Source organism: Chiloscyllium punctatum, chromosome 17 (genome assembly GCF_047496795.1).
Source record: "Chiloscyllium punctatum isolate Juve2018m chromosome 17, sChiPun1.3, whole genome shotgun sequence".
Lineage (NCBI taxonomy): Eukaryota > Metazoa > Chordata > Chondrichthyes > Orectolobiformes > Hemiscylliidae > Chiloscyllium > Chiloscyllium punctatum.
The window spans coordinates 88,713,268-88,737,673 of NC_092755.1; positions in this window are offsets into that span (position 1 = coordinate 88,713,268).

Sequence of the window (24,406 nt, forward strand, 5' to 3'; positions counted from 1 at the left end):
AGCTGCCACACACTCTCTCCCAGCTGCCACACTCTCTCCCAGCTGCCACACTCCCTCCCAGCTGCCACACTCCCTCCCAGCTGCCACCCTCTCTCCCAGCTGCCACACACTCTCTCCCAGCTGCCACCCTCTCTCCCAGCTGCCACACACTCTCTCCCAGCTGTCACACTCTCTCCCAGCTGCCACACCCTCTCTCCCAGCTGCCACCCTCTCTCCCAGCTGCCACACACTCTCTCCCAGCTGCCACACACTCTCTCCCAGCTGCCACACACTCTCTCCTAGCTGCCACACTCCCTCCTAGCAGCTACAATCTCTCTCTGGATTGCTGCTGCATGTATCTCTGTTTTTTTAATGTGCCTTTGGCCGGGGTGTGTTTATGGGATGCTACTATATTGGAACAGTCGCTGTTTAGTAGTAAAATAATCTTTCCCACCCCACATTCCTGATGAAGGACTGATGCCCAAAACATCGACTCTCCTGCTCGTCTGACGCTGCCTGACCTGCTGTGCTTTTTCAGCATCACACATTTTGACTTATTATTCTGTTAAGTTTTCCAATAGAGTAAAGTTATTTGAAGCTCCTCTTTCTTTTGTTGCATTTTCACTATAGTGTTTGAATAAATTGTGTATTGCTTAGTGTCGAGTAGTTTGACCAATTGAATTGCATCTGGAACACAGAAACTCGCATTTAACTTTAAAATATGTAAAGGTTTGGGTCTTGACTACCTTCTTAGTATATTTTGAGGGGTTTGCTCTGGTCTATAAAATTCAAACAATTTAATTTGGGGAAATGTTCAAAAGGTTAATAAAAATCAAAAGCCTTGGAGCTGCTTTACCAGCACCTATGAAGAGCAGATTAATATTTATCATTATTAACTTTTTGAAAAAGGCTGTGAATATCTTGTATCATTAAAATCTCTAGAAGAATACAAAGCATTGGGCTGTGTGACCATTAGATCTGAGTGGGTATGCTATTTCTAATTCAATTCCAAACACTGAGAGGCTGGTATATGTACATCCCAAATCACAGTGCAGATGCTGTGATAGAATCTAACGGGCATTCGTTTACCACTGGGCTCTGACATATCGCAACAGTAGCTTGTGTTGACACTTTTATGACAAAATTTTTTCGTGGAAAACAACAACTAAAGTGCAATCTTGTGTTGACAACAATATCTTTATTAATAGTCTGTATCCAGGGAAGAGACAAGCCAGCGAGCAGAAATGTATAAATTCATACTGAACAATATTATAGCATCAACCACCATTTGAGAAATAAGCACGAGGTGTTAGCTAGACTAAATAAACCGATGGAATGTAATTACCTTTCACTGAACCAAAAATTATATTGCCCATGAAATAAAAAAATACTCAAGAGCTTCAAGGGTCAATTTGAAGGTTAAATGCAATGTCTGATGGTAATACAAAGCAAGACATGACAAGAACTTATGAGATTCAATCAGTGAACTTTTAAAATGATTGTAGCATCCTTTCAATTTTTTCTTCTATGAAGCAGAGTGATTTTTAAAGGAAATTTCACTTGATGGGCATCAGATAAATGCAGGGTTTTTTCTGCATGTTTGGAGAAACTAAATGGCCTGACTTCCAGCGATTGATGGTAATCCAGTCACCGCCCTGGAAGGGGATGTGTGGAATTGAACGATGCTTCCTATAGTTGAATTTGCTCATGTGAATGGTGACCAGAGTAGGCACCAGTGAAACCAACCCTCTTCAGAGTAGCAATGATAGAGATGTCACCTTTCAGGTGAGATCATGTCTGCCCTCACAGGTGAATGTCCAAGATGCCCAGAGCTATTATTTTGAGGAAGAGCAGTTGAGTTTCTTCTCAAGGTATTGTAAGAATTCAAGCCTGTCAGTTCTTCTGATGAGGAGGAGAATTAGTATAGGAGTTGGGAAGTCATGTTGAGGTTGTACAGGACCTTGGTGAGGCTTCTCCTGGATTACTGTGTCTGGTCCCCCTGTTATAAGAAGGATATTAATAAGCTGAAGAGGAGTCAGAAGAGATTTACCAGCACGTTGCCAGGTATGGAAGGTTTGAGTTATAAAGAAAGGCCAGATAGGCTGAGACTTTTTCTACTGGAGCATAGGAGATTGAGAGGTGACCATATAGAAGTTTATAAAATTGTGCGGCATATAGATAGGGTCAATGATAGTTGCTTTCTCCCCAGGATAGAGGATATCAAGACTAGGGGGCACATATCTAAGGTGAGAGGAGGGAGATTTTAAAAGGATATGAGGGGCAAAGTTTTTGATTCGTGTATGAAATGGACTTGGAAGTTATGGATGTGGCCACAATTACAATGTTTAAAAGACATTTGGATTAGGACATGAATAAGAAATGTTTGGAGGGATATGGGCCAGAAGCAGGCAGGTGGGACAAGTTTAGCTTGAGATTATGTTCGGCATGGACTGGTTGGATCAAAGGGTCGGTTTCCATGCTGTATGACTCTATGATTGTATAAAACAAGACCACTGGAGGAGATGGTGGGGTTGTGTAATGTTGCTGGGTTAGTAGCCCACACCCCCCAGGTTAATTCCTTGACCCCACCAGGACAAATGGTGAAAATTTTAGCTCAGTACAATCTTGTGAAAAGAGATGATCTGCTGTCATTTGTTTTAATAATCTGTCTGGTTCTCAAACGTCCTTCAGGGACAGAAATCTGCCATTTGTAGATCTGATCTTCATATGACTCCTGACCCTCAGCAATGTGGTTGACTTCTAATTGCTCCCTGGGCAGTTAGAGATGGATAATAAATGCTGGCCTACCCAGTGCTGCCCAAATCCCGTGAATAAAAAGAAACAGTTTAATGAGAGAGTTTTATAACAGCTACGTCCTGTAATCTGTATTAATCTCCAAATGTGAGTGGAAAATGTTTGAAAATTCCCCTGCTCCAGCAAGCTGCTGTCCTTACCTCCTGGAAAGCTGTGACCCCCAGCTGCAGCGCCCCCTGGTTTCACAATGCCTCTCTGCAGTTTCTCCTCTGGGCTCTTCAAGAATGGCAGGGGATACTTCTTATGAGCAAGGAGGCCTTGACAGCATAGGTCAGCAGCAATGGGATCCACAAACAAAGCTCAATGATCTCCAGTGCCCTATAAGGCTAAATGGCACAGTGTATTCTGCAATGCTGCATACATTACCTTATCAGAAAATGTAAATGTGCAAGTTGAGAGGAATGGAAGGCAGGGGATTTGGTTCTAGGGTTCAGCACCACATGTACACATGGACTGAAAGCATGGCAGCCGGGTTAAACTATGAAAGTTGCAGAAGGCTTCCCATGTGGAGCACGAACTAAGTGGCATCAGCTGTCATAGATCTGCATGTTCTTAACTGGGTCTAGCTGTCCATTGAGATGATGCACATTTCTTTGGATAGAAATGGAGAGTAACACAGAGAGTGCTTCAACATTGGTGACCTCCACATGGATTATCATTATTATTTGGGTCATTCTCTATTTCAACAGCTCTACCAATCAGAGTCCACTTGCCATCAAATCAACATTTCCCTCTCATACAGGATCACACAGGATCTATCATTATATCAGGAATAAAAGAATGATGAGAGAAAGATTAGGGTTAATCATGGATAGTAGTGGGAAGTTGTGCGTGGAGTCCAAGGAGATAGGGGAAGCACTAAATGAATATTTTTCATCGGTATTCACACTGAAAAAGATAATGTTGTCAAGGAGAATACTGAGATACAGGCTACTAGACTCGATGGGATTGATGTTAGCAATTCTGGAAAGTGTAAAAATAGATAAGTACGCTGGTCCAGTTGGGATTTATCCTAGGACTCCCTGGGAAGCTAGAGAGGAGATTGCTGAGCCTTTGGCTTTGATCTTTATGTTGTCATTGTCTACACGAATAGTGCCAGAAGACTGGAGGATAGCAAATGTTGTCCCCTTGTTCAAGGGGAATAGAGACAACCCTAGTAATTATAGACCAGCGAGCCTTTCAGCTGTTGTAGGGAAAGTGTTGGAAAAGGTTTTAAGAGATATGAATTTTAATCATCTAGAGAGGAATAAGTTGATTAGGGATAGTCAACACAGTTTTGTGAAGGGTAGGTTGTGCCTCACAAAACTTATTGAGTTTTTTTGAGATGGATACCAAACAGATGGATGAGAGTAAAGCGATTGATGTGGTATATCTGGATTTCAGTAAGGTGTTTGATAAGATTCCCCATGGTAGGCTATTGCACAAAATATGGAGGCATGGGATTGAGGGTGATTTAGCGATTTGGATCAGAGGTTGGCTACCTGAAAGAAGACAGAGGGTGGTAGTTGATGGGAAATGTTCATCCTGGAGGTTAGTTACTAGTGGTGTACCGCAAGGATCTGTTTTAGGGCCACTGCAGTTTGTCATTTTTATAAATGACCTGGATGAGGTTGTGGAAGGATGGGTTAGTAAATTTGTGGATGACACGAAGGTCAGTGGAGTTGTGGATAGTGCTGAAGGATATTGCAGGTTAGAAAGGGACATGTATAAGCTGCAGAGCTGGGCTGAGAGGTGGCAAATGGAGTTTAATGTGGAAAAGTGTGAGATGATTCACTTTGGAAGGAGCAACAGGAATAAAGAGTACTGGGCTAAAGGTAAGATTCTTGGTAGTGTAGATAAACAGAGATCTCGGTGTCCAGGTATATAGATCTTTGAAAGTTGCCACCCAGGTTGATACGGTTGTTAAGATGGCATACGATATGTTAGCCTTTATTGGCAGAGGGATTTAGTTTCAGAGCCATGAGATCATGCTGCAGCTGTACAAAATTCTGGTGTACTTGGAGTATTGAGCACAATTCTGGTCACTGCACTAGAGGAAGAATGTGGTAGCTTAGGAAAAGGTTCAGAGGAGATTTGCTAGGATGTTGCCTGGTATGGAGGGAACGTCTTACGAGGAAAGGCTTGGGGACTCAAGGCTGTTTTCATTAGAGAGAAGGTTGAAAGATGACTTAATACAGACATATAAGATAATCAGGGGGTTAAATAGGTTGGAGAGTGAGAGCTTTTTCCCTCAGATGGTGATGCCTAGCACAAGCAGACATAGCTTTAAATTGAGGAGTGATAGATATAGGACAGATGACAGAGGTAGTTTTTTACTCAGAGAAGAGTGGGGGATTGGAACACACTGCCTGCAATAGTAGTAGACCCACCAACTTGAAGGGCATTTAAATGATCATTGGTTAGGCATATGGACAATAATGTATTATGTAGATTATATGGGCTCCAGATTGGTTCCACAGATCAGCGCAACAGATTAGTTCCACAGATCAGGGCCTGTACTGCGCTGTTATGTTCTATGTTCTATGTTCCATGTTCACTGTTGATTTTCCCCTTAAATTGGAATTCCTGCAAATTGTCCTGATGAATGCAAGATGAAAAGGTTCAATAAAATGTTTCTTTCTTCTCAAATTGAAAGAAATGTAAGTAACTGCTATTTTCTCCTGGCAGACATATTGAGAACACTGAAGGGTGAGGAGGGAGCAAGTAAAAGAATCGATACCTGTAAAGGAAGGTATCATAGGGAGCAGATGGGTATTGGGGATGATAGAGGAGTAGGCCGTCCTAATATGGTAGGAAGACTTCCTTTCCAAGTGTTAAAAAGGGAGGGAAGTAAAGATACATTTGTTGGTGACTGAAATGGCAGAGGATGATCTGCCATCTGCCAGTGGCTCCTGGTTGCAGTAGTCATGGCCAGTGGTGAAGACATGGCGCCTGAAAAATGACGACTTCTATTATCGGTGGATCCAGCACAAGCAGTGATGAGGCGTAGGATAGTAGGTGTCATTAGTGAGCTGAGTCAGGGCTCATGGTGGAGGTAAAAGATTGAAGCTAGACTCTCTTTCAGTCATGATAAAGCCCTTCATTCCTGATGAAGGGCTTTTGACCGAAACATTGATTTTCCTGTTCCTCGAATGCTGCCTGGCCTGCTGTGCTTTCCTAGCACCACTCTAATCTTGAATCTCTTTCAGTCATACCTTTTTCTTCTCAAATGGTTCAAAATGGCACCTCATGGTGGTGACAGTTGAGATTTTTCACTGTATTTTACTGCGTTATTCACTGTAAGGTACAAGTGACAATAAAATCATTCAATTCATTTCAATTCAGTCGGGTGGAAGGTGAGACTATGTGTAACCTTTGGGGGGGGAAGGGTAACTGGAGGGATCAGGATCATTGGACACAGCCAAGGACCCTGTCAACCAGAGACCAGGAACATCCAAGAAAGATATTGGGAGGTTAGGGTATCATGTCCTAGCAGAAAGGGATATAGAAGGATTTGGAGTCAAAGCAGCTGGATGTAGATGAGATGAAGATTAGTCAGAGTCTTGTTGAATGATGGCAAAACAGGACTGAGGGACTGAACAACCTATTCATAGAGTCATAGAGATGTCAAACATGGAAACAGATAAATGCGTTTTGGGAAAGCACATCTCAGCAGGACTTATACACTTAATGGTAGGGTCCTAGGGAGTGTTGCTTAACAAGGAGACCTTGGAGTGCAGGTTCATAGCTCCTTGAAAGTGGAGTCGCATGTAGATAGGATAGTGAAGAAGGCGTTTGGTATGCTTTCCTTCATTGGTCAGAGTGTTGGAAGGTCATGTTGCTGCTGTACAGGACATTGGTTCGGCCACTACTCGTCCATGCCGACCAGATATCCCAACCCAATCTAGTCCCACCTGCCAGCACCCGGCCCATTTCCCTCCAAACCCTTCCTATTCATATACCCATCCAAATACCTTTTAAATGTTGCAATTGTACCAGCCTCCACCACTTCTTCTGGCAGTCCATTCCATACACGTACCACCCTCTGCATGAAAAAGTTGCCCCTTAGGTCTCTTCTTTATCTTTCCCCTCTCACCCTAAACCTATGCCCTCTAGTTCCAGATTCTCCCACCCCAGGGAAAAGACTTTGTCCATTTATCCTATCTATGCCTCTCATGATTTTGTAAACCTCTATAAGGTCACCCCTCAGCCTCCGACGCTCCAGGGAAAACAGCCCCAGCCCGTTCAGCCTCTCCCTATAGCTCAAATCCTTCATGCTTGGCAACATCCTTGTAAATCTTTTCTGAACCCTTTCAAGTTTCACAATATCCTTCTGATAGGAAGGAAGCCAGAGTTGCACGCAATATTCCAAAAGTGGCCTAACCAATGTCCTGTACAGCCGCAACATGACCTCCCAACCCCTGTACCCAATACTCTGACCAATAAAGGAAAGCATACCAAACACCTTCTTCACTATCCTATCTACATGCGACTCCAATTTCAAGGAGCTATGAACCTGCACTCCAAGGTCTCCTTGTTCAGCAACATTCCCTAGGACCCTCCCATTAAGTGTCTAAGTCCTGCTAAGATGTGCTTTCCCAAAATGCATTTATCTGAATTAAATTCCATCTGCCACTTCTCAGCCCATTGACCCATCTGGTCAAGATCCTGTTGTAATCTGAGGTAACCTTCTTCACTGTCCACTACACCTCCAATTTTGGTGTCATCTGCAAACTTACTAACTGTACCTCTTATGCTCGCATCCAAATCATTTATGTAAATGAGAAAAAGTAGAGGACCCAACACCGATCCTTGTGGCACTCCACTGGTCATAGGCCTCCAGTCTGAAAGCAACCATCCACCATGACCCTCTGTCTTCTACCTTTGAGTCAGTTCTGTATCTAAATGGCAAGTTGTCCCTTTATTTCATGAGATCTAACCTTGCTAATCAGTCTCCCATGGGGAACCTTGTCGAAAGCCTTACTGACGTCCAAATAGATCACATCTACTGCTCTGCCCTCATCAATCCTCTGTGTTACTTCTTCAAAGAACTCAATCAAGCTTGTGAGACATGATTTCCCATGCACAAAGCCATGTTGACTATCCCTAATCAGTCCTTGCCTTTCCAAATACATGTACATCCTGTCCCTCAGGATTCCCTCCAACAACTTGCCCACCACCGACGTCAGGCTCACTGGTCTATAGTTCCCTGGCTTGTCATTACCACCCTTCTTAAACAGTGGCACCACATTTGCCAACCTCCAGTTTTCCAGCACCTCACCTGTGACTATCGATGATTCAAATATCTCAGCAAGAGGCCCAGAAATCACTTCTCTAGTTTCCCTCAGAGTTCTCGGGTACACCTGATCAGGTCCTGGGGATTTATCCACCTTTACCCATTTCAAGATATCCAGTACTTCCTCCTCTGTAATCTGGACATTTTGCAAGGTGTCACCACCTATTTCCCTATATTCTGTACCTTTCATATCCTTTTCCACAGTAAATACTGATGCAAAATACTCATTTAGTATCTCCCCCATTTTCTGCGGCTCCACACAAAGGCCGCCTTGCTGATATTTGAGGGGCCCTATTCTCTCCCTAGTTACACTTTTGTCCTTCATGTAATTGTATAAACCCTCCCTGGAATATGTAATGATATCAATTGGTAAATGATCAGATTTTAAAGGCATCAGGAGGCATGGGAAGAAAGCAGGAATATGGCATTAAGATAAACAATCAGCCGTGATCACAGTGAATAATATCAAATGTCCAACTGAGCTTCTCTTGTTCCTCATTTCCATGTTTCTATGTTGTTACATGTAACAATGATAAAGGACCTCAGCATTCACCCTAGCCATCTTGAATATTTTTCACTTTGTATTCCTGATTATAGGGATTTGAGAAGCTCCCTCAGAAAACATTTAAAAAGCATAGAGAGAGAAATTATACAGAAAGAGCTAGAACTATAACAGTTGCATTGCTTTTATATATATATATATTTATTGAAATAATCTTTACCCTTTTACAAAAAGTAAGAAATTATAAAAATACAGAAAAAAGAAATAATACCACATCATTATATTACAGTAATATTGACAATAAACAACCTACTAATCTATAAGATACAATCGTCTTAGCTCATGTTAAAATAAACTCAAATTAGCTGAAATAAAGTTTAATTAAATTGCAACCAAATTAAATTAAATGACATTACATTGCACTATATTACATTTCTCCACTCGCTGCACCCCCATCAAAGCTCCCGTCAATGGGAGCAACAGTTATTATATCTGTATTTACTAGACTTCCTCCCCTGGGGTCCCTGGACCACCATATTACGGCCCTCGTGGCTAAATAAAGGCCCTAATCAGTACCGCTGATACATCCATGTCTATGCCATTTAGAAAGGGCCGCCATGTCTTATAAAATTCTGTTCCATGGTGCACCATACTCGTCAGATAATCTTGGGGGGACATGCTCCATCACAAGTCTGTGCCACCCCGCAAGACCTGGACGTTTTTCTGATATCCAGTTCACTAGAATGTTCTTCCTCACATAGTGTGTAAGAATGTTAAATAACCACTTTCCGTGCTCACCCAGAGAGGGCAGATTTGGCAATCCCAAAAGAAGCAAAACCAGATCCGCCTTAACTTCAATTCCCAGGATCTTCTCCAGCTCATTCACTATGGCATCCCAGTATCTGCAAATCTTATAGCAGCACTAAAAGCAACTTGTAAGGGTGTCTGTGCTGAGTTTACATTTGGGACATCCTGGTGATAATTCTTTCTTAACTTTGTGAACGTCTCTGGTGCCACATGGGCCCTGTGAAGGATCTTCCATTGCATGGCTTGTGCTTTATTGCATATTGAAATTTTCTTCATGTTCTCCCATATATCCTCCCATGTTTCCAATGAAATTTCTTCTCCTAGTTTTTGATTCCAGCATCTATGGAGTATCTCCATATTCCCCCAAAACACTCCCTCTCTGCACAGGGTTTACAGTACTGACCGAGAGAGCGCCCCCAACATTGGAGGGCTGAGCCATGAGCGTAGTCTTCTTCTGTATATAATCCCTAACCTGAATGTATCGGATAAAGTCCCTCTTAGGGATCCCGTATTTCTGACTTTATTGTTTAGAAGACATCAAGACGTCTCCCTTGAATAAATCTCCCAAACAGAAGATTCCCTTACCCTCCCATGCTCTAAAGCCAGAGTCCATTGACCCCTGCCTAAATCCTGGGCCTCCCACTAATGAGGTGAAGGGCGAGGTCTTAAGCAAGTTACCCGCACCCTGCCGCATTAGCCTTCTTGCTATCACTGTATTTATAATAATTGGGCTCTCACAATGACCAGCCACGGGTCTCACCTTGTCCATTAACAGTAAACTGACGAGGGGACACCTTGCCTGCAAGGTCTTCACATCAAGCCATATCGATCTTGAGTCCTTACGCACCCAGTCACGCACATATGACAACAGGATGCCTATATGGTATCTCTTCAGATCTGGGAGATCCATCCCCCCTTCGCCATAGCCTGTGAAGGTTGTAGCTTTAGTAAATTTAATTAGGGGGCACTTATGGCAACAAATAAAGGATCCAAGACAAGTTGTAAATGTCCACAACACCTTTCTGGGCAGCAGCAGCAACAGGAGCATCCTCATACGATATAACAACCGAGGAAGTATATTATTTTAATCAGAGCTATACGGCCTAGCCATGATATGGGTAGCCCCTCCCACAGCTGCAAGTTCTGCTTTATCTTTTTAAACAATTACACAAAGTTAGCTCCTTACAGCTGATGGAAGATAGGGGTAATTAAAATTCCCAGGTAGAGAAAATCTTTTTTGCAACCACTGAAAAGGAAACTGCATTCCATCCTCCTGCACTTCCATCAATCCTCCCACGGGCATGACATCCGACTTTGTAAAATTTATCCTGTATCCCGAAAACCTGCTGAATAACTTAATTTTTTGTGTTAGCCGCGGTATGAGACATCTGGTCTCAGATTTTTTTTTCCATTTGCAGATATAAATGGTCATTGACCATCTTACCAGGTAACAAAGGCATCTCTGGTATAGCACAGCATGGAGATGCTTTTGCTTTTATGGCCTGGAATGCCAACAGCTCAGTTAGAAATCCTTCCAGGCAAGGGGAGAGAGTCAGGACACTGTTTGTGCATGGGGCAAAAGGTGCAGGGGATATGAGAGTGTGCCTTTCTTTAATGCTCTGAATGAGGCCCCATCCATTCTTGGGAGGAAATTGTTACTTAGATATGTAAAGGCTGAAGATTTGAAACTATTTTTGGTGCCTGTTAGACCATAGGATATGGGAGCAGAAGTAGACTCTTTAGCCCATTGAGTCTGTTCTGCCAATCAATGGAGATCATGGTTTATCTGATTCGGAGATGCCGGTGTTGGACTGGGGTGTACAAAGTTAAAAATCACACAACACCAGGTTATAGTCCAACAGGTTTAATTGGAAGCACTAGCTTTTGGAGCGTCGCTCCTTCATCAGATGATAGTGGAGGGATCAATCCTAACATACAGAATTTATAGCAAAAAGTTACAGTGTGATGTAACTGAAATTATACATTGAAAAATTGATTGTCTGTTGAGTCTTTCATCTGTTTGAATACTATGATAGTTTCACTTCTTTCATGTGTAAATCACAAAACTTTTTTTTTAAAAGTTGCATTCTCCGGTTAGCTGTTAACAATGGGTGATAGCTAGACAACGGTTTATCTGATCATCCACAGTTCCACTTTCTTCCTTTTCACAATTCTTGATTCCCTTCCTGGTTAAAAATCTATCTCTCTCAGGCTTAAATGCACCGAATGGTGCAGCCTCAACAGCCCTCTGGGATAAAGAATTACACAGCTTCACTAAACTCTGAGAGAAAGACATTCTCCTCGTCCCCGGCTTGAGTGACTCCTTATTGTGAGATTGTGTCCTCTGGTCCCCTACTCTCCTACAAGGGGAACCAAGCTCCTCACAGTGACCCTGTCAATTTCCTAAAGAGTCAAAGTGAGGATTGCCCATGCTGGAGAGTCAGAGTCGAAAAGTGAGGCGCTGGAAAAGCACAGCAGATCAGGTAGCATCCGAGGAGCAGGAGAGTCGACATTTCAGGCATAAACCCTTCATCAGGATTTCCTAAAGAGTCTTGTATGTTTCAAAAAGATTGTCTGTCATTCTTCTAAACTCCAGTGAGGGGAGGCTCAACCTACTCAGCCTTTCCTCATGAAGCAGTCCCTCCATATTTGGTATCAGCTCGAGAACCTTTTCTGATTGCCTCCAATGCTAACATATCTTCCCTTCGATAATGGGGCCAAAACTGTTCACTGTATTCCAGAGCCCAGCATAAGCAAAAATGCAGTAATCCCAAAACATAAGGGGGATTGTGGCTGGGATTGAGGATGAGATAGAAGAGCAAGCCACTGTTATCCATAATTCCTCATCCATCCTATGGGCAAATGTTCAGATCTCACTCACATACTCTAATGAGAGGCACCTCACTGTCCGAGACTCCTGTCCACCGAAAGCATTGAAAAGCAAATTGTTCATCATTCATTCATTGCTGGATGTGGGATTCATTTCACATATTGTAACACAATAGCAGAAAAGTTGGTTCAATATATGTGAAGATATTGTTTAAAGGCTTTTGCTAAGTTATGATAGAAAATGTATGTCTTTGTGCTCTCCAACTTTGCAATCCTGACTAAGATTAGTTTAGTTTTGATGGAAACTTCAACCTTTATATCTTTGATTTGCAGTCATCGAGACCCAAATGAATATAAACAAAGTCAGATCAGGTATCTTTCAAGCATTCGGTACAATGTATTCAATGAGGTCCAATTTCTAACTCACTATCAGCTTTCTGTAACACATCAAGCAATCTTGCAGTGCCCTATCATTCTACTATCATTATTTATAAGTCTTCTTCAACCGACAAGGAAAAGACTGGAACTGAAAACAACAAATTGCAGAAAGGGTGGAGAGGCAGGGGACAATGGTACGAGAGGATAACCCAAAGAAGAAAGTGCAACATCGAAAGTGTGCGTCATTAATAAGGGCAGCATTTGTTGCCCATCCTTAATCAGCCTTGAACTGAACTGAATAACTTACCACACCATTTCAGCAAGTAGCTAAAAGTCAAACATATTGGTAGTTAGGGTGTGAGATACAATGCCTGAATGGGGAGGAGGCAGATCCGTCATTTTCTTATGGATTTAGATAATTACCTGGAGAGATAATATTTGCAAAGTTCCAGGGGAAAAGCAGACAATGGTTTGACCTGCGTTGCTCTTGTAGAGAGCTCCTGATAGCCTCCTTCTATGTTACAACCATTTGATGCTAATATCTCTTCAAGTTACTTTTCACATCAGCAGTTTTTCCCTTGATCAGTGCCTGGTGAGACTGCAGGCTGCCAGAAGTAATATCCTTTCCTTCTGCTCCTTCTTAAAGGCTAGTGCCCTCATCTGAAAGTAGACATCAGTTTCACCAAAGTGACAGACCTCTGTGGCACTCATTGCTGCAGGTAGGACAGATGCTACCTACCTCTCAGCACTTCTGCAGGCTACATAATATCCAAACTTGTAAGACTTATTCCAATTCTTCAATGTTTGAAGCCAGAGTTGGTAATAAAACATTGCAATTGAGGGAACAGGTCTATGCTTTCTCATGCACTTCAACGGGCAACCTTTTCTGTCCCTTCCTCCGAACAGTCTCCAGAGGCATTGGGTCCACCTTCATTTTCCCCCACCCCCCCAGGATTGAAAACTAAAGGCAAGTTTTTGTGAGGATCTGCCATGTCAAGAAATTTCCTTTCTCAAGCTTCCTGTCCCAATGGCAAAAATAAAACAATCAGATTGTGTAGCATATGAGCTGGGAAACCTGTTGCCTTGAGTGCTTGCCATGCACAAAATGTGTCTTGTATGGACAGCAGGAAGGGGGGAGCAGGAGATTTGTCTCGGCTGGCTGCTCACCAGAGTGGCAAAGACCACTTTGCAGGTTAGCAAGATCATCGGACAGCCTCACATCAGCTTTATCGTGGCCCAGATTTCACTGCCTTTTTGACTCAATAAATTAGAAATTTGTCAGACGTTGCCAGGGATAGAAAATGCCTGGGTCATTACTGTTCAAATGCAATGGCTTTTGGGCAGGGCTGGGATGTGATGGCTAACTATTGGATACAGCAAGGCCACGTCTGACATCTGATTTGATGACTGCCCTAACTAGCAGCCTCATATAATTCCTCACAAAATGTTACAAACAAAATCAATGCAAAGGCTATATTTGAGGGGGATGCAATTGAAGACAGGATATTGGGCACATTCCATCGCTCAAGTTCTCAGAATGGTGTAAGTCTATTGTTCAAATCCAGTTTGCCTTCTATGGCAACTCACTGAACTGGAGCAAAGCAAACCGTTCAGTCTCAGGAGTGTTTCTCAATTTAATTGGAAGTGGAAAAGAAGATCACTATCAAAGAGGTTGTCACCTGTAACACTGCTGCTGCAGATAACTTTAAGTATCCAGACAATGGATTGCCTTTCAATGGTGTTGCAAGTTCTCATCTTGTTGAATGCCATGAGTCCTGATGTGTGAAAGTTAAACAGGCAATTCCCAGTTTATGAATGGGTTCCTCTCTGGCCTACATTCTTAAGCTGATTTGTACAGAAGTTGGAGCACAGTGCAGCACAGTAAAAAAATCCACTTGTAAGTGCAATTGAATGTTCACGCATTGGATCCTAAAAATTAATAGCAATATGGGCTCTCATTCATAAGTACCACCATTTGTAAGTTGGGCATTTGTAAATTGGGGAACCATCTGTAATCTGAATACTTAGTTGTATCAGTTTGGATTTTTTTTATTCATTCATGGGATGTGGAAGCCACTGACTGGGCCAACATTTATTGCCCATCTTTAGTTAGTAGTTGGTAGTGAGCTGCCTTCTTGAACCATGTCTCGTGTATTACGATTCATGTTGGTAGTCCCACCGTTGCACATAGGGATGGTGTGAATCAGGCCAAATACTGAGAGTGATATATAAAAACTGAAGTTAATCACTGCCGTTGCCTTAATTTGACATTCCTAAAAAGAGGCCATTTGGCCATTCCCAAAAAAATTGGAAACCAAAGATAAAAGAAAGAACTTGCATTTTAATAGCAACTTTCAGGAGCTCAGGATACCATAAGGTGTTTTAAAGCAAATGAAATACTTGTGATGAGATCTTAACATCCATCTAAAAGGACAAACTGCATGGGCATCAGTTTAATACCTCCTTGGGGAATTGCGCAAGCGACCTTTGAACTGGTGAATTGGATAGTGACTCCCTTTTCCACTTCATATTGAATTGTAATGCATTTGAACATTCAAGTTTAAATTACTATGCAAGCCCTGTCCCTGTCTTCCCAAGTGTTCCAAGCCAAGGGAGGCTTTGAAAATTAAATACATAATACTGGAAAATTAAACTGTTTGCTTTGAAAGGGGGAACAGAGGAGTCTGAATGCACTGGCAAGAGTATTGCGTATGAGTTGAATTAATTTCATTCTTAATGAATCAGTCTGATAATTATACAGCACTAAACAACATGTTGGTTCAATTCCATGTTAGAACTACTGGGATCCAAATTGTTTGAGTATAGATTCAAGTCGACAAGAGCCCATTTAAAAATTCACCATTAGTTCGGTAATTACCTGTTCGCTGCTAAATTAGCGATAATTTGTATTTCTATTGAGGACTGCTAAATTGAGTTCGGGTGAACTCTGATCAATCTCATTGTTCTGATGTGCTGAGTAACCTGTCACAATGATAGTTCATGTTTCAGCACATTGGCCTCAAGTTTGGCGGCAGCTTATCTGGCTGAATACACCCACATTTAATTCCCTGAATACTAAACAGCAAATGGTTTAATTGAGAAAGAGAAGGTTGTGCTTTCGTGATAGCACCCTTTCCAATCTCAGGACGTGCCAAAGCATTTTACAGCCACTGACTACATTTTCTTTGCACACCCAAGTTTAGTAATTATTGCAATGTCGAAAGTGCAGCAGACAATTTGCTAACAACCAATGCCCACACACAGCAATGTGCTAATGGCACGGTAATTGGCTTTGTGATAAAAGAAAAGCAATGCAGATGCTGGATATTTGATAAAACACAGACATCGTTGGAGAAACTCAGCAGGTCTGGTAGCATCTGTAGAGAGAAAAACAGAGTTAATGTTTCAAGTCTATTCAAAACCCTTCTTCATATCTGAATTGGCTTTGTGATGATTAAGGGACAAATATTGATCATTATCTGAAATAACTCAAGCCTGTCTTCAAACACAACAACAACACTCAAGAAGCTTGACACCATCCAGGACAAAGCAGCCCACTTGATTGGGGCCACATTCACAAACATCCACTCCCTCCATCACTGGTGCTCCAATGTGTGCCAACTACAAGATGCAGAACTTTACCAAAGCCCTTTCAGCAGCACCTTCTAAACTCACAACCAGTTCCATCTAGAAGGAAATGGCACCAGATACGTAGTAACACCAGCAAGCTCCCTTCCAAGCTACTCGCCATCCTGACTTGAAAATATATCGCCATTCCTTCACTGTCGGCAGTTCAAAATCCTGAAATTCCCTCCCAAACAATATTGTGGGTCAACCCACAGAAGGCGGATTGCAACAGTTTAAGAAGGTAGCTCACCACCACCTTCTCAAGGGCAACTAGTGATGGGCAATAAATGCTGGGCCAGTCAGCGACGCACACATCCCATGAATGAATAAAAACATGTTGGAATTCCCTCTCAAACAGCATTGTCGTATCTCAATAAAACAGCTCACCACTGGGCAACTAGATATGGGCAGTGAAAACTAATGATGCCCATGTGTCATGAGTGTATGTATAAAAATAATGTCAGGGAATCATTTTCATTCGCCTGAGAGCACATATGGGCTCAACATAACATCTCCTGTGAAAGCCAGATTTTCTGACGGTGTGGCACTCTCACAGTGGTGTCACTGGAATGTCAGCTAGTTGAAAGTGAAGACTGCAAGATGCTGGAGATCAGAGTCTAGATTGGAGTGGTGCTGGAAAAGCACAGCGGGTCGGGCGAAATGGTTCAATCCTGATGAAATGCTTTTTCCTGAAACGTCGATTCTCCTGCTTCTCAGATGCTACCTGACCTGCTGTGCTTTTCCAGCACCACTCCAATCTAGACTCTCACTGAAATGTCAGACTGGATTATAAACTCAAGTACCATGTGTGGGCCTTAAACCCAAACCTCCAGCTCCACTCCCAGGGTTACAAACACTGAGCCATTCGTGACAATGAGCCATTCAAGCTGTGTACCTTTAGACAGTTCGTGTTACATAATTATTTTTGGAAATGTCATTCTTCTTCGCAAATTATCACACTTGTGCCTCCGTGCAAACTGCAGCCGGAAGTTGAGGGTCTGCCAGGCACGGGAGACGGGATGGGGAAGCAGCCTGGCTAGGTGTTCTGGAGTCTGGATGGATGAATCGGAGCCTGAGCTACGGTTGTATGCAGGAGTCCTTTTTGCTCTGACCCCTCAGAAGCAAAATTACATTTGGGATCTCTTCAGCAGTGGAGAAGCTTTGGTTCAGATGGACCTGCCATACTGTTTGTCAGTTGGGTAAGATAATTAATATGGTGTCATCAATAATAGTTCAACTGGATACACACAAACATGTGGACAAGGAAGAAGGATAGGTCACTTGGCTCTTTCAGCCTGCTCCACAAGCCAAGATTTCAGAGGATACAAGTCTACCCTGCAGGATAACTAGCACAAAGTACAAAGGGTGGACTTTTTTTTCTCCAATTTCTGGGGACACCATAGGATCGTAAAACATAGCAGCAGAATTAGACCATTCAGCCCACCTAGTCTGGTCTGCCATTCAATCATAGAATCCCGACAGTGTGGAAACAAGCCCTACAGCCCAACAAGTCCACACCAACCCTCTGAACAGTCACCCACCTAGACCCATTCTGCTATTACTCTACATTTATCGCTGACTAATGCACCTAACCTACAATTCCCTGAACACTATGGGCAACTTCACATGGCTAACTATCTAACCTGCACATCTTTGGACTGTGGAAGGAAATTGGAGCACCCGGAGGAAACCCATGCAAACACAGGGAGAATGTGCAAACTCCACATAGACAGTCATCCAAGGTTGGAATCAAACCCAAGACCCTGACGCTGTAAGGCAGCAGTGCTAATGACTGAGACACTATGCCGCCCTACAGCATGTCATGGTTGATATGTTTCTCAACTCCATTCTCCTGCCTTCTGCTCATAGTCTTTGATCCCATTACTCATTAAGAAGGCTTCACTAGATGAAATGAGCCATTCCTTTGTCCCATCTGCCCTGTCATCTTTTGTCCAGTTCTTTACATGTCCTTGACCTGACCAATTGGTGACTCTGTAGCTCTTTTAATCCATATGGGCACGCTTCCTTTCCATTTCCCCCTTGGAATCTTTGCATTCAATACAGTGACAACACCTCCAGCAGTTACACAATAACTTTCACAGAGTACAACACGCCAACAAGCTTCACAAGGGAACTGCCAAAGAAAATTGCAAACTGCACACACTAAGACCAATGCTTAAAGCTTTGTTCGTGAGGTTGGTTTCAAGAAATGTCAAAAAGGAAGAGGTACTGGGGCAGAGGTGGAGAGATTTAAACAGGGAATTAAAATGAACTGCTGTAGGGCAATTTTAGATTGCAGTACAACGTAGAAACAACGATGTGTATGTTCCAGGGGACTACAGGCAGGTCTAAGCAGCAAAAGCATTGGCACCTGATCAGGTGGCAATGGAGTGCAAAACTATTGGCTGCCATTTTAACAGCACCACCCCTTTTTATTGCCAGGCAGCAGACCTGAGAATTTACCTCTAGGCCATGCAGGTAGAAACCGACTGAGTAGTCACCTGACAAATTCCCTCTTTTGTAGTTTAAATTAGCAGCAACCGAGCAGAGAACCTTCAAAAGAGAAGCACGGAACACATGCTGACAGGTGCCAAAGGCTGAATATTCAAATCAGATCCTCCACCAAGCAGCGCTAATCCTTGGAGAGGTGACTGAAACTGTGTCGAGAAGACAATGTTCTTTTTTATTGGCCTCTGCAGGCTGCATGTCAAAGCTGCTATATCAGGAGCTCTTATGCATTTGAAGACTATGACCTCAGCTCAAATTTCAAAGTAATTGTTCACGTTGTCATCATTGGTAAAAGTCTGCACAAGGTCATGGTGACCAAAAATGGCAGGACACAAAAAAAATTGTGATTATCTCCATGTCATTTCTTTCCCTTATTTCCTTCCATATACTAAGTGGCAGAGAGAGAGAGAGGTTCCTTTGGGTAGGAAAAAAAAGGGGAGGTAATAAGGCATTCTATGCTTCCATACGCTATTCTACTCCGTCTGCTCTGTGTAGGCGATAATGAGTCCATCTCCACATACTGGCTCAATAGGACGAGTCATAGGAACAAAGAAAATAGAAGCAGGCGGAGGCCATTCAGCCCTTCAGCCTGCTCTGCCATTTAACATGATCATGGCCGATCATCCAACTCAGTACCCTATTTCTGCTTTCTCCCTAGATTCTCTAACCCCTTTAGTACACAGAATCACCATTCTCTTGGTTAACAAATTTCCCTTCAGTTCAGTCCTAACTGGTCCTGTAATCTTAAACTGTGACCCTTGGTTCTGGTTATCAGGAACATCCTTTACCCTGCCCAGTCTGGTTAGAATATTATATATTTTTTCTCTGAGATCCCTCCTCATTCTTCTAAACTCCGACGAGTAGACCTCAATCTTTCTTCATACATCAATCCTGCCATCCCAGAAGTCATGCCTCAAATTCTTCCCAAATCCCAAAGCATTCTGGATCTATAAAAGTCTATGAGAGTTGATGACAGAGCAAACACCAGCATGTCCTGTTTTTATATCTTACATCCTGTGTAAATCACATTATTGTTACAGCACTTGAATGAGGCTATTCAGTCCATGATAACTGCACCAGACATCGTCGTAGTAAATAAGGATACTTGACCTCCCCCTCACCAATCTACCTGTCTTTGATTTATCCATGATGGTACTAACAGGAGCTATCATCACACTGTCCTTGAAGAGGGTAACTCTGGATTTATATTGACAATACCCTCCATTCTGTTGTGTGGCATTGTCATTGTACTTAATAATTCACAACAAGGCAACCAGTTGAACATCAGCTAGATATGATGGACATTTGGACAGAAGATGTATGCTCTGCTACAAAAATTTAAAACAGAGGTGAGACATCTTTTGTCTCTTAGAGGATAGAGCGTGAAATAGGGGTTGATAGGAAGGGTGAGGGCAGTAACAAATTAAAAATCCTATATATGAATGCACAAAGTATTAGAAATAAGATAGATGAGCTGAGGCTCTTTTGGAAATTGGCAGCTACGATATTGTGGGGATAACTGAGACGTGGCTTCAAGTGGACAGGGCCTGGGAAATGAATATCCAAGACTATACATGTTATCGTAAGGACAGACTGACGGGCAGAGGGGGTGGGGTGGCCCTGTTAGTAAGAGATGATATTCAGTCCTTTGCATGGGTGGACCTAGAATCAGGGGATGTAGAGTTAGTATGGATAGAGCTGAGAAATACTAAGGGTAGAAAGACCTTCTTGGGAGTTATCTACAGGCCCCGAACAGTAGTATGGATGTAGGGTGTAAGTTGAATAAGGAGCTGAAATTGGCCGGTCGTAAAGATGTTACGACAGTTGTTATGGGGGATTTCAACATGCAGGTAGACTGAGAGAATCAGGATGGTATTGGACCTCAAGAAAGACACTTTGTGGAGTGCCTCCGAGATGGATTCTTAGAACAGCTGGTGCTGGAGCCTACCAGGGAGAAGGCAATTCTGGATCTGCTATTGTGCAATGAACCAGAATTGATCAGGGACCTCTAAGTGAAGGAGCCATTAGGAGGTAGTGACGATAATACAATAAGCTTCAATCTGCAATTTGAGAGGGAGAGAGTACAATCGGTAGTGACAATATTTCAGTTGAATAAAGAGAACCATGGAGCTATGAGGGAGGAGCTAGCCAAAGTTCAATGGTGCAATACCTTAGCAGGGATGACAGTGGAGGAACAATGGCAGATATTTCTGGGTATAATGCAGAAGATGCAGGATCAGTTCATTCCAAAAAGGAAGAAAGATCCTATGAGGAGGCAGGGATGGCCGTGGCTGACAAGGGAAGTTAAGAAACATATACAGTCAAAAGAGAAAAAGTATAACATAGCAAAGATGAGTGGGGAAACGGAGGACTGGGAAGCTTTTAAAGAACAACAGAGGATTACTAATAAGGAAATACACAGAGGAAAAATGAGGTACGAAGGTAAACTGGCCAATAATATAAAGGAGGATAGTAAAAGCTTTTTTAGGTATGTGAAAGGGAAAAAAATGGTTAAGACTAAAATTGGCCCTTGAATACAGAAACAGGGGAATAGATAATGGGGAACAAAGAAATGGCAGAAGAGTTGAATTGGTACTTCAGATCTGTGTTCACTGGGGAAGACACAAGCAATCTCCCTGAGGTAACAGTGGTTGAAGGACCTGAACTGAAGGGAATTTATATTTGCCAGGAATTGGTGTTGGAGAGACTGTTAGGTCTGAAGGCTGATAAGTCCCTGGAGCCTGATGGTCCACATCCCAGGGTACTGAAGGAGGTGGCTCTAGAAATTGTGGATGCGTTGGTGATTATTTTCCAGAGTTCAATAGATTCAGGATCAGTTCCTGTGGATTGGAGGGTGGCTAATGTTGTACCACTTTTTAAGAAAGGTGGGAGAGAGAAAGCAGGAAATTATAGACCAGTTAGTCTGACCTCAGTGGTGGGAAAGATGCTGGAGTCTATTATAAAGGATGAAATTACGACACATCTGAATAGCAGTAACAGGATAGGTCAGAGTCAGCATGGATTTATGAAGGGGAAGTCATGCTTGACTAATCTTCTGGAATTTATTGAATATGTAACTCTGAAGATGGATAAGGGAGATCCAGTGGATGTAGTGTACCTGAACTTTCAGAAAGCATTTGATAAAGTCCCACATAGGAAGTTAGTGAGCAGAATTAGGGCGCATGGTATTGGGGGCAAAGTACTGACTTGGACTGAAAATTGGTTGGCTGACAGGAAACAAAGAGTAATGATAAACGGCTCCCTTTCGGAATGGTAGGCGGTGACCAGTGGGGTACCTCAGGGATCAGTGCTGGGACCGCAGCTATTAATGATATAGAAGATGGTATTAATAGTAACATTAGCAAATTTGCTGATGATACAAAGCTGGGTGGCAGGTTGAAATGTGAGGAGGATGTTAGGAGATTACAGTGTGACCTGGATAGGTTAGGTGAGTGGGCAGATGCATGGCAGATGCAGTTTAATGTGAATAAATGTATGGTTATCCACTTTGGTGGCAAGAACAAGAAGGCAGATTACTACCTTAATGGAGTCAGGTTTGGTAAAGGGGCAGTACAAAGAGACCTGGGTGTTCTTGTACACCAGTCAATGAAGGCAAGCATGAAGGTACAGCAGGTAGTGAAGAAAGCTAATAGCATGTTGGCCTTCATAACAAGAGGGATTGAGTATAGAAGCAAAGAGGTTCTTCTGCAGCTGTACAGGGCCCTGGTGAGACTGCACCTGGAATATTGTGTGCAGTTCTGGTCTCCAAATTTGAGGAAAGACATTCTGGCTATTGAGGGAGTGCAGCGTAGGTTCACGAGGTCAATTCCTGGAATAGCGGGACTTTCTTATGTTGAAAGATTGGAATGACTGAGCTTGTATACCCTTGAATTTAGAAGACTGAGAGGGGATCTGATTGAGACATGTAAGATTATTAAAGGATTGGACACTCTGGAGGCAGGAAACATGTTTCCGCTGATGGGTGAGTCCCAAACCAGAAGACACAGCTTAAAAATAAGGGGTAGGCCATTTAGGACAGAGATGAGGAGAAACTTCTTCACCCAGAGAGTGGTGGGTGTGTGGAATCCTCTGCCCCAGAGGGCAGTGGAAGCCCAGTCTCTGGATTCATTTAAGAAAGAGTTGGATAGAGCTCTCAAGGATTGTGGAATCAAGGGTTATGGAGATAAGGCTGGAACAGGATACTGATTGAGGATGATCAGCCATGATCATAATGAATGGTGGTGCAGGCTCGAAGGGCAGAATGGCCTATTCCTGCACCTATTGTCTATTGTCTATTGTTGGACTGTCTTCTTGAAAAGGTGCTGGAAGCAGGATCTGTGAATATTTTAAGGCTGAGGTAGATCAATTTTCACTAAGCAAAGAGAATGAACGGTTATCGGTGTAGGCAGAAATGCAGATTTAAGGTTACAATCAGGCCAGCCATGATGTCATTGAATGGCTAAGCAGGCTTGAATGACCTAGTCCTCCTGCTAATTCATGTGCTGGTGTCTACAATTTGTAGCCTCATGATGCTCACCCCAATTAGCAAGGGATCGACCTGGGTTCAATGAAGAATGGGGTGCAGTATGCCATGAGTAACACAAGGCTTACCTCACAGTGAAGTGAGAATATACTGAAATTACACTGCAGGACTTCATACATGTAAAACATCAGAAACAGGCAGTAGTAGTTAGAAGTGAATGACCCCAGAACTGGTGGATCAGATGAAATCTCTGTAGTCTAACATCAATGATAACGGAAAGTGAAACAATTAACAGGAGGAAGAAGACGCTTTATAAAGTCTCCACCTTCAATGAATGGAGACCCCAGTGCATAAGTAAGACCATAGGGTAGGAAAATAGCTTTGCAGCACAGAACTAGGTCCTTCAGCCTATCAAGTCTGCTCCACATTCAATGAGATCATGACTGATCTGATAATCCTCAACTTCATTTTTGTGTCATAGAATCCCTACAGCATGGAAACAAGCCCTACAGCCCAACAAGTCCACCCGAAAAGGAACCCACCCAGACCCATTCCCCCACATTTACCTCTGATTAATGCACCTAACCTACACATTCCTGAATACTATGGGGCAATTTAGTAAGGCCAACTTACCTAACCTGCACATCTTTGGATTGTGGGAGGAAACTGGAGTACCTGGTGGAAATCCACGCAGACATGGAGTTATTGTATAAACTCTGCAAAGACAGTTAGCTGAGGCTGGAATCAAGCCCAGGTCCCTGGCACTGTGAGGCAGCATTGCTAACCACTGAGCAATCATGTCTTCTCCTTGTGACCTTTAATTCCCTTACTAATTAAAAATCTACTAAGTAAACACAAGGACTGCAGATGCTGGAAACCAGAGTCCAGATTAGAGTGGTGCTGAAAAAGCACAGCAGGTCAGGCAGCATCCGAGGAGCAGGAAAATCGATGTTTCGGGCAAAAGCCCTTCATCAGGAATAGAGGCAGGGTGCCTGCAGAATGGAGAGATAAATGAGAGGGGGGTGGGGGTCGGGAGAAAGTGGCATAGAGTACAATATGTGAATGGGGGTGGGGATGAAGGTGATAGGTCAGAGAGGAGGGTGGAGTGGATAGGTGGAAAGGAAGATAGGCAGGTAGGACAAGTCATGAGGGCGGTGCTGAGCTGGAAGGTTGGAACTGGGGTAAGGTCGGGGGAGGGGAAATG